The sequence below is a fragment of the Anabrus simplex genome, chromosome 3 (genome assembly GCF_040414725.1).
Source record: "Anabrus simplex isolate iqAnaSimp1 chromosome 3, ASM4041472v1, whole genome shotgun sequence".
Lineage (NCBI taxonomy): Eukaryota > Metazoa > Arthropoda > Insecta > Orthoptera > Tettigoniidae > Anabrus > Anabrus simplex.
In genome coordinates this window covers 458,529,199-458,541,129 of record NC_090267.1, presented here as the reverse complement: position 1 = coordinate 458,541,129, position 11,931 = coordinate 458,529,199, and the positions used below count along the sequence as shown (strand labels likewise).

Below are 11,931 nucleotides of genomic sequence, written 5' to 3'. Positions count from 1 at the left end.
ACTATTTTAAGGAAGACATTTCCACCATAATAGGCCTACTAGATATTCATAATTCCTTACGCACTCAACGCACAGCAGCTGCTGTGTCCGAGTGGTTAAGGAGTTGGACTTGAATTACATTGGGTTCTAACCGCACAGGTTCGAATCCTGTCCGCAGCGACATTTCAAGGAAGACATTTCCACGGAAATGCTAGATATTCATAATTCCTTACTCACTCAACGCACAGCAGCTGCTGTGTCCGAGTGGTCAAGGAGTTGGACTTGAAATACAATGGGTTTTATCCGCACAGGTTCGAATCATCTCCGCACCGACTTTTTAAAGAAGACATTTCCACCGATATGCTAGTTATTCATAATTCCTTACTCAGTCACTGCCCAGCAGTAATCCAAAGGGTTCTACCCCCACAGGTTCGAAACCTGATCGCAGCGACATATTTAAAGAAGACATTTCCACCGATATGCTAGTTATTCGTAATCCCTTACTCACTCACTGCCCAACAGTAATCCAATGGGTTCTACCCCCCACAGGTTCGAAACCTGACCGCGGCGACATATTTAAGGAGGATATTTCCAACGATATGCTAGTTATTCATAATCCCTTACTCACTTACTGCAGAGCAGCTGCGGTGCCCGAGTGGTTAAGGGGTTGGACTTGATATCCAATGGGTTCTGTCCGCAGCGACATTTTTAAAGAAGACATTTCCACCGATTTTCTAGGTATTCATAATTCCTTACTCACTTAACACCTTGAGCGGGAGAGCTGTATATACCGCCTCACGCCCAGGTGGGGAGCGATTTCCTTGGTTGGAGAAAATTTTTAATTACTTTATTAAGAACTATCTTAGACTATAATTAACTACTGAGGGACCCTAAGAGGAATATTTACTTGAAAGTAATATCTTTAATTGTTGGAATGTTCTATTATCTTAATTTGTCAATGCCTTGTGAAAGAACGTACTAAGTGCTTTCACACAGTTATACTGAGGTTACTTCGTCCTAATAGCAAAGCTCTGGTTGTTGTTTATACAGTAACTTTTACCTGAATATTTTACGTACTTCACTAACAATCTCTGCCTGGAAATAAATTTTCTGTACATGTAAATTATAGATATAAAAGTTCACATGTACCTAAAGGATTTGCCACACAATAAGTTATAATACTCACGAAATTTTCTGTTATGTTGGTAGCGCTTTCGAGCGATCAAGTTTACATAGCCTACCTACAACTCATGACATAAACTGACTATATTACACTACAATACAGGTAATATTTACAGTATTTACAATCTTCACAGTGATACGTATTTCACAGCTGTTCATTATGACACCCACGGAAGCAGATCATGTTATATGACCTACTTCGGCGTCGCATAATTTATATGATTCCATTCCGAAACGCGATCGTTTTCTTGGTATGTAAACCTTCTACCCTAGGTATAAGATCCGAAAATGTTGCTAACAGGTGGTCAGATACTGTATTTATCTTGTATATTATGGGAGGAACTTGTCCATTATTCACCTCATTATCCGCCTCGGTGGTGTAGTGTTTAGCGTGATTAGCTGCCACCCCCGGAGGTCCGGGTTCGATTCCCAGCCCTGCCACTAAGTTTGAAAAATGGTACGAGGGCTGGAACGGGGTCCACTCAGCCTCGGGAGGTCAACCGAGTAGAGGTGTTTTCGATTCCCACCTCAGTCATCCTGGAAGTGGTTTTCCGTGGTTTCCCACTTCTCCTCCAGGCGAATGCCGGGATGGTACCTAACATAAGGCCACGGCCGCTTCCTTTCCACTTCCTTGCCTATCCCTTCGAATCTTCCCATCCCTACACAAGGCCCCTGTTCAGCATAGCAGGTGAGGCTGCCTGTGCGAGTTACTGGTCATACTCCCCAGTTGTATCCCCCGACCAAGCGTCTGAAACTCCAGGACACTGCCCTTGAGGCGGTAGAGGTGGGATCCCTCGCTAAGTCCGAGGGAAAAACCGAACCTGGAGGGTAAACAGATGATGATGATGATGATGATGATTCACCTCATTGTTAGACGTATGTAAAAATCTGCGGAGGAAAATCTAATAATAATAATAATAATAATAATAATAATAATAATAATATGATTGGCTTTAGTCCCACTATCTACTTTTAGGGTTTTCGGAGACGGTGAGGTGCCGGAATTTAGTCCCGCAGGAGTTCTTTTACATGCCAGTAAATCTACTGACAAAAGGAGGAGGTATTTGAGCAACTTCAAATACCACCGGTCTGTGCAAGAATCGAATCTGCCAAGTTACGGTCAGAAAGCTGGCCAGCGCCTCAACCGTTTAGGTCACATGGTTCGGCGTGAAAAAATCTCATCTGTGTCATCAGCTCATCGAAAATAGGCGTAGTGAACAAGCGAACGCGAGAAATATAGTGTTCTAATTTAGTTTTCTGTACAAACCCCTGCGGCAGCAGTATGGCGATGAGAAGCATTATTTCCACCTTATTTGTTTTGTTTTGTTTTCCGTAAAATCTCTCCCTTTACATCACGATGGAATTTTGGATCAAAGCGCGACCTTCTTTTTCCATTTTCAGTATAATTTGACGAAGAACTTGCACTGGTTGAGCTGTAATCAGTATTATCGTCAACACTCTCAATGACATACTCGCTACTTGAACTGAAATCGAACTCGTGCTGTCTCTTTTGCGACTGTTGATCATTTGCATCAGCTGGGACCGAACCCTGTAAATTTGAGCCTGCATTACTTCTTCCAGGTATGATCCTGTCACTTACGAATTCCACTTCGGCAGAACTTACTTCACTAATATCACTTTTCTCTCCAGAAATCCCAACACTTGGTTTATCATGATATTTGATATTTTATATTTGATATTTTATAATGATTATAATTTATCATGATCAGTAAACCGTCTCCCGCCAACGGTGGTGGCCGGTAATTCCTTTTAGACATTTTAGCGGAAAACATGTAAGAAAACGGATCGAATAGAACACTCATCTCTACAGTTTGGACGGATTTCATAAATTGTGCCTGTATTACGGATGCGTACGGTAATAAATGTTGTGTAAGTCGCGGTAAACATACACTCCAGTCGTGAAGGAAGAAGAAAAGACCGGGGATAAAAAATCATTTCACAGTTCTAAGATGTCATCAGAGAGAGGTCTGTTCAGTTTCATAATCTCTAAAAACCCCTTCTACAGCAATATTATTACATGCAAGGGACGGTTAGGCGATGAGTTAAAGCTTCAGCGCGAAGCTATTAGGCCTTATGTCGTTCTTGCTCGGACGGAAGCTGTGTTCTTTATGCTGCAACTCGTTGGTGACACATTGGTATTGGGAGAACATAGTTGAAAGAATTCACATCAGAGGGCAGACTCATTCAGAATACGCTGCTGGAAAGGAAAAAACTTCTGCAGGCAGGCAACTGAGAAAATAAATGTAATTTTAATCGGGGAATATATCCGCGTTCCCCGCCGAGCGAGCGAATTGTAGCCGCGGATCTTGCCGCATATCCTACCGAACGGGTTAACGCACAGCAGCTGCGGTGTCCGAGTGGTTTAGGAGTTGGACTCGAAATCCAATGGGTTCTACCCGCACAGGTTCGAATCCTGTCCGCAGCGACTATTTTAAGGAAGACATTTCCACCGATAAAGGCCGACTAGTTATTTATAATTCCTTACGTACCTACTGCGCAGCAGCTGTTGTGTGGGAGTGGTTAAGAAGTTGGACTCGAAGTCCAATGGGTTCTACGTGCCCAGGTTCGAATCCCGTCCGCAACGACATTTAAGGAGCACATTTCCACGGAAATGCTAGGTGTTCATAATTCCTAACTCACGCAACGCAAAGCAGCTTCTGTGTCCGAGTGGTCAAGGAGTTGGACTTGAAATACAATGGGTTTTATCCCCACAGGTTCAAATCATGTCCGCACTCACTTCTTGAAGAAGACACTTCCACCGATATGCTAGTTATTCATAATTCCTTACTCAGTCACTGCCCAGCAGTAATCCAATGGGTTCTACCCGCACATGTTCGAATCCTGTCCGCAGCGACATTTTTAAGGAAGCTATTTCCACCGATATGCTAGTTATTCATATTCCTTACGCACATACTGAACAGCAGCTGCGGTGTCCGAGTGGTTAAGGAGTTGGACTTGAAATCCAATGAGTTCCACCCGCACAGGTTCGAAACCTGTCCGCAGCGATTCTTTTGAGGAAGACATATCCACGGAAATGCTAGTTATTATAATTCCTTACTCACGTTCTGCATACAGCTAAGGTTTCCGATTGCTTAAGGAGTTGGCGTTGAAATCGATTTGGTTCTACACGCAAGGGTTCGAATCCTAGGTGCAGCGACTTTTTTAAAGAAGACATTTCCACCGATTTGCTAGGTATTCATAATTCCTTTCTCACTTAACCCCTTAAGCGTGGAGAACTGTATATACCGGCTCACGCCCAGGTGGGGAGCGGTTTCCTTGGTTGAAGAAAATTTTTAATTACTTTATTAAAAACTATCTTAGACTATAATTAACTACTGAAGGACAATAAGAGGAATATTTACTTGAAAGTAATATCTTTAATTGTTGGAAAGTTCTATTACCTTAATTTGTCAAAGCCTTGTGAAAGAACGTACTAAGTGCTTTCACACGGTTATACCGAGGTTACTTCGTCCTAATGGCAAACTCTGGTTTTTGTTTATACAGTAACTTTTACCTGAATATTTTACGTACTTCGCTAACAATCTCTGCCTGGAAGTAAATTTTCTGTACATGTAAATTATAGATTTAAAAGTTCACGTGTACCTAAAGGATTTGCCACACAATAAGTTATAATACTCACGAAATTTTCTGTTATGTTGGTAGCGCTTTCGAGGGATCAAGTTTACATAGCCTACCTACAACTCATGACATAAACTGACTATATTACACGGCAATACAGGTAATATTTACAGTATTTACATTCTTCACAGTGTTACGTATTTCACAGCTGTTCATTATGACACCCACGGAAGCAGATCATGTTATATGACCTACCTCGGCGTCGCGTAATTTATATGATTCCATTCCGAAACGCGATCGATTTCTTGGCATGTAAACCTTCTACCCTAGATATAAGCTTCCGAAAATGTTGCTAACAGGTGGTCAGATACTGTATTTATCTTGTATATTCATCATCATCATCATCTGTTTACCCTCCAGGTTCGGTTTTTCCCTCGGACTTCGCGAAGGATCCCACCTCTACCGCCTCAAGGGCAGTGTCCTGGAGCTTCAGACTCATGGTCGGGGGATACAACTGGGGAGTATGACCAGTACCTCGCCCAGGCGGCCTCACCTGCTATGCTGAACAGGGGCCTTGTGGAGGGATGGGAATATTGGAAGGGATAGTCAAGGAAGAGGGAAGGAAGCGGCCGTGGCCTTAAGTCAGGTACCATCCCGGCATTCGCCTGGAGGAGAAGTGGGAAACCACGGAAAACCACTTCCAGGATGGCTGAGGTGGGAATCGAACCCACCTCTACTCAGTTGACCTCCCGAGGCTGAATGGACCCCTTTCCAGCCCTCGTACCACTTTTCAAATTTCGTGGCAGAGCCGGGAATCGAACCCGGACCTCCGGGGGTGGCAGCTAATCACGCTAACCACTACACCACAGAGGCGGCTTTATCTTGTATATTTTGGGAGGAATTTGTCCATTATTCACCTCATTGTCCGCCTGTGTGGTGTAGTGGTTAGCTTGTCAGCTGCCACCCCCGGAGGCCCGGGTTCGATTCCCGGCTCTGCCACGAAGTTTGAAAAGTGGTACGAGGGATGGAACGGGGTCCACTCAGCATCGGAAGGTCAACTGTGTGGAGGTGGGTTCGATTCCCACCTCAGCCATCCTGGAAGTGGTTTTCCGTGGTTTCCCACTTCTCCTCCAGGCGAATGCCGGGATGGTACCTAACTTAAGGCCACGGCCGCTTCCTTTCCACTTCCTTGCCTATCCCTTCGAATCTTCCCATCCCTCCAGAACGCCCCCGTTCAGCATAGCAGGTGAGGCTGCCTGGGCCAGGTACTGGTCATACTCCCCAGTTGTATCCCCCGACCAAGGGTCTGAAACTCCAGGACACTGCCCTTGAGGCGGTAGAGGTGGTATCCCTCGATAAGTCCGAGGGATAAACCGAACCTGGAGGGTAAACAAATGATGATGATGATGATGATGATGATGATGATGATGATGATTCACCTCATTGTCAGACGTATGTAAAACTCTGTGGGGGAAAATATAATAATAATAATAATAATAATAATAATAATAATAATAATAATAATAATGATAATAATAATAATAATAATATGTTTGGCTTTACGTCCCACTATCTACTTTTAGGGTTTTCGGAGACGGTGAGGTGACGGAATTTAGTCCCGCTGGAGTTCTTTTACATGCCAGTAAATCTACTGACAAAAGGCTGACGTATTTGAGCAACTTCAACTTTGTTTTCCGTAAAATCTCTCCCTTTACATCACGATGGAATTTTGGATCAAAGCGCGACCTTCTTTGTCCATTTTCAGTATAAGTTGACGAAGGACTTGCACTGGTTGAGCTGTAATCAGTATTATCTTCACCATTCTCAATGACATAGTCGCTACTTGAAATGAAATCGAACTCGTGCTGTCTCTTTTGCGACTGTTGAACATTTGCATCAGCTGGGACCGAACCCTGTAAATTCGAGCCTGCAGTACTTTTTCCAGGTATGATCCTGTCACGAATTTCCCTTCGGCATAACTTACTTCACTAATATGACTTTTCTCTGCAGAAAATCCCAACACTTGGTTTATCATGATCCGTAAATCGTCTCCCGCCAACGGTGGGTGCCGGTAATTCCTTTTAGACTTTTTAGCGGAAAACATGTAAGAAAACGGATCGAATAGAACACTCATCTCTACAGTTTGGACGGAAATCATAAATTGTGCCTGTATTACGAATGCGTACGGTAATAAATGTTGTGTAAGTCGCGGTAAACATACACTCCAGTCGTGAAGGAAGAAGACAAGACCGGGGATAATAAATCATTTCACAGTTCTAAGATGTCATCAAAGAGAGGTCTGTTCAGTATCATAATCTCTAGAAACCCCTTCTACAGCAATATTATTTCATGGAAGGGACGGTTAGGCGATGAGCTAAAGCTTCAACGCGAAGCTATTACTTGCTTGCTTCAATGCTTTCATTCCCCACCCTGAAGGGGTGGGGCGGGCCACCTAGAGGGTGTCGCCCTCTCTCTGGCCAAGAGATGCGGGCGGGTTGGGGAGATGTGATGGAAGAAGGAGGTGGGTAAAGGATGTGGAGAGTTAGGAGATGGGAGAGGAATTGTGCCTATGCCTGGGTATTACACAATTGCTTTATTTAAGTCATAAGTACATGATACATAAAACATATATGATTTACAAAAGGGTGTGAGGGATAAGGGGGTGTGCAAGGGGGAGAGATGAAGTGTAGAAGGAAGTGCTGGGGTAAAGGTGCAAGGTAAAGAGATGAAGGCTGGCTGTCATGTGATTAAGTGAAGTGAGGAGAAGTCGAAGGAGTTCAAACGTTGGGATGGTTGGGGGGATGAAACCAGTCGGAGGAAGGGGAGGACAAACTGGTGGAGATGGGTAAACAGGAGGAGGGTCCGGCCGGGGTCGGCGACGAGGAAAGGTAAATCGGGTCGAAGGTTGGGGAGGCGAACGGGAGGGTTCCACACGATGGTGACGGTCATATAGCTTGATCCCATGAGTGATGAGTTGGTTCACGTCTTCGGGCGTCGGCAGGTGGAGGCGAACTAAAAACGTTGGACCATCAGCGTTGTGTATCCGAAGTGCTCGTTGTACGGGCAGGCCTTGCTGACGGAGGTGAGTAGCGATGATGGCAGTAGGAATACTTGGGTCCACCCCGCAAGCAACACAGCTGTAGTTATGAGTACGGTTGGGCGACGGTGGTGGTGATGGTGAATTGGCCATGTTTGTTGAAGTCCCAGTGTTTGTTCGCTCGGCAGGTGGCTGGGAGGTTATACACTGAGGTCTTGGTTGATCAGTGGTGGGAGGGTTAGGGAGTGTAGACATCATAAGGGGTAAAGGATGGGATAGAGTTGTAGTGGTGGTAGGGTGGGTTGGGGAGGTGGATGCAGTGGTGGTGGTGACGGTGGTGGTAGTAGTTGTGGTGGTAACAGGGTTGGTATGACTAGGGAACAACGGTGGCGATGGAGGAGGGGGTGAGGTTACGACGGGCGAAGCAGTTGTAACAGGCGTAGTAGGTTCATCTTCTGGCAGCTGGGCTAGTATATATGATGGAGTAGAGGTCGCTCGGTATCGGTAGCCATGGAGGAGCGCTCCGGTTGCTTGGAGGCGATTGCGGTCGTCTTCAAAGGCAAAATACAGAAGTACATCGGGAGATGGGTCGGGGCCATCATAGAGCCGTGAGGCGCTATGGACGCCGGTCCCGCGGAGGGCAGTCTGGATGTCGTCGTTGGAGAGAGCAAGGCTGACTTCTTCGATGACACAGGTATACATGGTGGGAGGCCGACTTCCAACTAGGTGTCAGGCCGTTATGCGTGTTTGGGATCGGCGGGGTGAAATAGTAGAGGTGTGGAATCACCCGGCCGAACAAAAAGAGACCTTGCGTGGAGAAGCGATTTTCCTCAAGTCGATGGAAGCTATTAGGCCTTAGGTCGTTCTTGCTGGGACGTAAGCTGCGTTCTTTATGCTGCAACTCGTTGGTGACACATTGGTATTGGGAGAACATAGCTGAAAGAATTCACATCAGAGGGCAGACTCATTCAGAATACGATGCTGGAAAGGAAAAAAAAACTTCTGCAGGCAGGCAACTGAGAAAATAAAAGTAATTTTAATAGGGGAATACAGTATATCCGCGTTCCCCGCCGAGCGAGCGATTTGTAGCCGCGGATCTCGCCGCATCTCCTACCGAACGGGTTAATGCACATCAGCTGCGGTGTCCGAGTGGTTAAGGAGTTGGACTCGGAATCCAATGGGTTCTATGTGCCCCGGTTCGAATCCCGTCCGCAGCGACTTTTAAGGAGCACATTTCCACGGAAATGCCAGATGTTCATAATTCCTTACAGACCAGATGCTCACCCGCTGCGGTGTCCGAGTGGTTAAGGAATTGGACTTGAAATCCAATGGGTTCTACCCGCACAGGTTCGAATCCTGTCCCCAGCGACTTTTTTAAAGAAGAAATTTCCACCGATATAGGCCTACTAGATATTCATAATTCCTTACGCACTTACTGCACAGCAGCTGCGGTGCCCGAGTGGTTAAGGGGTTAGACTTGAAATCCAATGGGTTCTGCCCGCACAGGTTCGAATCCTGTCCTAAGAAACATTTTTAAAGAAGACATTTCCACCGATATGCTAGTTATTCATAATTCCTTACTCAGTTACCGCATAGCAGGTACGGTTTCCGAGTGCTTAAGGAGTTGGTGTCGAAATCGAATTAGTTCTACACGCAAAGGTTCGAATCCTAGCCACAGCGACATTTTTAAAGCAGACATTTCCACCGATTTGCTAGGTATTCATAATTCCTTACTCACTTAACCCATTAAGCGTGGAGAACTCTATATACCGGCTCACGCCCATGTGGGGAGCGATTTCCTTGGTTGAAGAAAATTTTTAATTACTTTATTAAAAACTGTCTTAGACTATAATTAACTACTGAAGGAACCTAAGAGGAATATTTACTTGAAAGTAATATCTTTAATTTTGGAATGTTCTATTATCTTAATTCGTCAATGCCTTGTGAAAGAACGTACTAAGTGCTTTCACACTGTTATACCAACGTTACTTCGTCCTAATAGCAAAGCTCTGGTTTTTGTTTATACAGTAACTTTTACCTGAATATTTTACGTACTTCACTAACAATCTCTGCCTGGAAATAACTTTTCTGTACATGTAAATAATAGATTTAAAAGTTCAAGTGTACCTTAAAAGATTTGCAACACAATAAATTATAATACTCACGAAATTTTCTGTTATGTTGGTAGCGCTTTCGAGGGATCAAGTTTATATAGCCTACCTACAAGTCATGACATGCACTGACTATATAACACTACAATACAGGTAATATTTACAGTATTTACAATCTTCACAGTGTTACGTATTTCACAGCTGTTCATTATGACACCCACGGAAGCAGATCATGTTATATGACCTACCTCGGCGTCGCATAATTTATATGATTCCATTCCGAAACGCGATCGTTTTCTTGGCATGTAAACCTTCTACCCTAGGTATAAGCTTCCGAAAATGTTGCTAACAGGTGGTCAGATACTGTATTTATCTTGTATATTTTGGGAGGAATTTGTCCATTATTCCCTCATTGTCCGCCTCTGTGGTGTAGTGGTTAGCGTGATTAGCTGCCACCCCCGGAGGTCCGGGTTCGATTCCCAGCTCTACCACGAAGTTTGAAAAGTGGTACGAGGGCTGGAACGGGGTCCACTCATCCTCGGGAGGTCAACTGAGTAGAGGTGTGTTCGATTCCCACCTCAGCCATCCTGGAAGTGGTTTTCCGTGGTTTCCCACTTCTCCTCCAGGCGAATGCCGGGATAGTACCCAAATTAAGGCCACGGCCGCGTCCTTTCCACTTCCTTGCCTATCCCTTCGAATCTTCCCATCCCTCCACAAGGCCCCTGTTCAACATAGCAGGTGAGGCTGCCTGGCCGAGGTATTGGTCATACTCCCCAGTTGTATCCCCCGACCAAGCGTCTGAAACTCCAGGACACTGCCCTTGAGGCGGTAGAGGTGGGATCCCTCGCTAAGTCCGAGGGATAAACCGAACCTGGAGGGAAAACAGATGATGATGATGATGATGATGATGATTCACCTCAATGTCAGACGTATGTAAAAATCTGTGGGGGAAATCTAATAATAATAATAATAATAATAATATGATTGGCTTTAAGTCCCACTATCTACTTTTAGGGTTTTCGGAGACGGTGAGGTCCCGGAATTTAGTCCCGCAGGAGTTCTTTTACATGCCAGTAAATCTACTGACAAAAGGCCGACGTATTTGAGCAACTTCAAATACCACCGGGCTGAGCAAGAATTGAATCTGCCAAGTTACGGTCAGAAAGCTGGCCAGCGCCTCAACCGTCTAGGCCACATGGTTCGGCGTGAAAAAATCTCATCTGTGTCATCAGCTTATAGAAAATAGGCGTAGTGACAAGCGATTGCGAGAAATATAGTGTTCTAATTTAGTTTTCTGTACAAACTCCTGCCGCAACAGTATGGCGCTGAGATGCATTATTTCGTCCTTATTTGTTTTGTTGTCCGTCTCTGTGGTGAAGTGGTTAGCGTGATTAGCTGCCACCCCCGGAGGCCCGGGTTCGTTTCCCGGCTCTGCCACGAAATTTGAAAAGTGGTACGAGGGCTGGAACTGGGTCCACTCAGCCTCGGGAGGTCAACTGAGTAGGGGTGGGTGCGATTCCCACCTCAGCCATCCTGGAAGTGGTTTTCCGTGGTTTTCCACTTCTCCTCCAGGCGAATGCCGGGATGGTACCTAACTTAAGGCCACGGCCGCTTCCTTCCCTCTTCCTTGCCTATCCCTTCCAATCTTCCCATCCCTCCACAAGCCCCTGTTCAGCATAGCAGGTGAGGCCGCCTGGGCGAGGTACTGGTCATACTCCCCAGTTGTATCCCCCGACGAAGAGTCTGAAGCTCCACGACACTGCCCTTGAGGCGGTAGAGGTGGGATCCCTCGCTAAGTCCGAGGGAAAAAACGAACCTGGAGGGTAAACGGATGATGATGATGATGATTTGTTTTGTTTTGTTTTGTTTTCCGTAAAATCTCTCCCTTTACATCACGATGGAATTTTGCATCAAAGTGCGACCTTCTTTGTCCATTTTCAGTATAAGTTGACGAAGAACTTGCACTGGTTGAGCTGTAATCGGTATTATCGTCACCACTCTCAATGACATAGTTGCTACTTG

The 11,931-nt window shown here is 45.3% G+C and overlaps 4 non-coding genes across 4 annotated transcripts; all 4 read left to right on the top strand.

Moving 5' to 3' along the window:
* The first annotated feature begins 3,525 nt into the window (after window positions 1-3,525).
* TRNAS-CGA (transfer RNA serine (anticodon CGA)) lies at window positions 3,526-3,607 on the top strand. Its single transcript has one exon. It is a non-coding gene; the product is annotated as a tRNA-Ser (tRNA).
* Window positions 3,608-4,105: 498 nt separating this feature from the next.
* On the top strand, window positions 4,106-4,187 carry TRNAS-UGA (transfer RNA serine (anticodon UGA)). The gene has a single exon. It is a non-coding gene; the product is annotated as a tRNA-Ser (tRNA).
* Window positions 4,188-8,933: 4,746 nt separating this feature from the next.
* TRNAP-CGG (transfer RNA serine (anticodon CGA)) lies at window positions 8,934-9,015 on the top strand. Its single transcript has one exon. It is a non-coding gene; the product is annotated as a tRNA-Pro (tRNA).
* Window positions 9,016-9,084: 69 nt separating this feature from the next.
* On the top strand, window positions 9,085-9,166 carry TRNAS-UGA (transfer RNA serine (anticodon UGA)). Its single transcript has one exon. It is a non-coding gene; the product is annotated as a tRNA-Ser (tRNA).
* The last annotated feature ends 2,765 nt before the right edge of the window (window positions 9,167-11,931 follow it).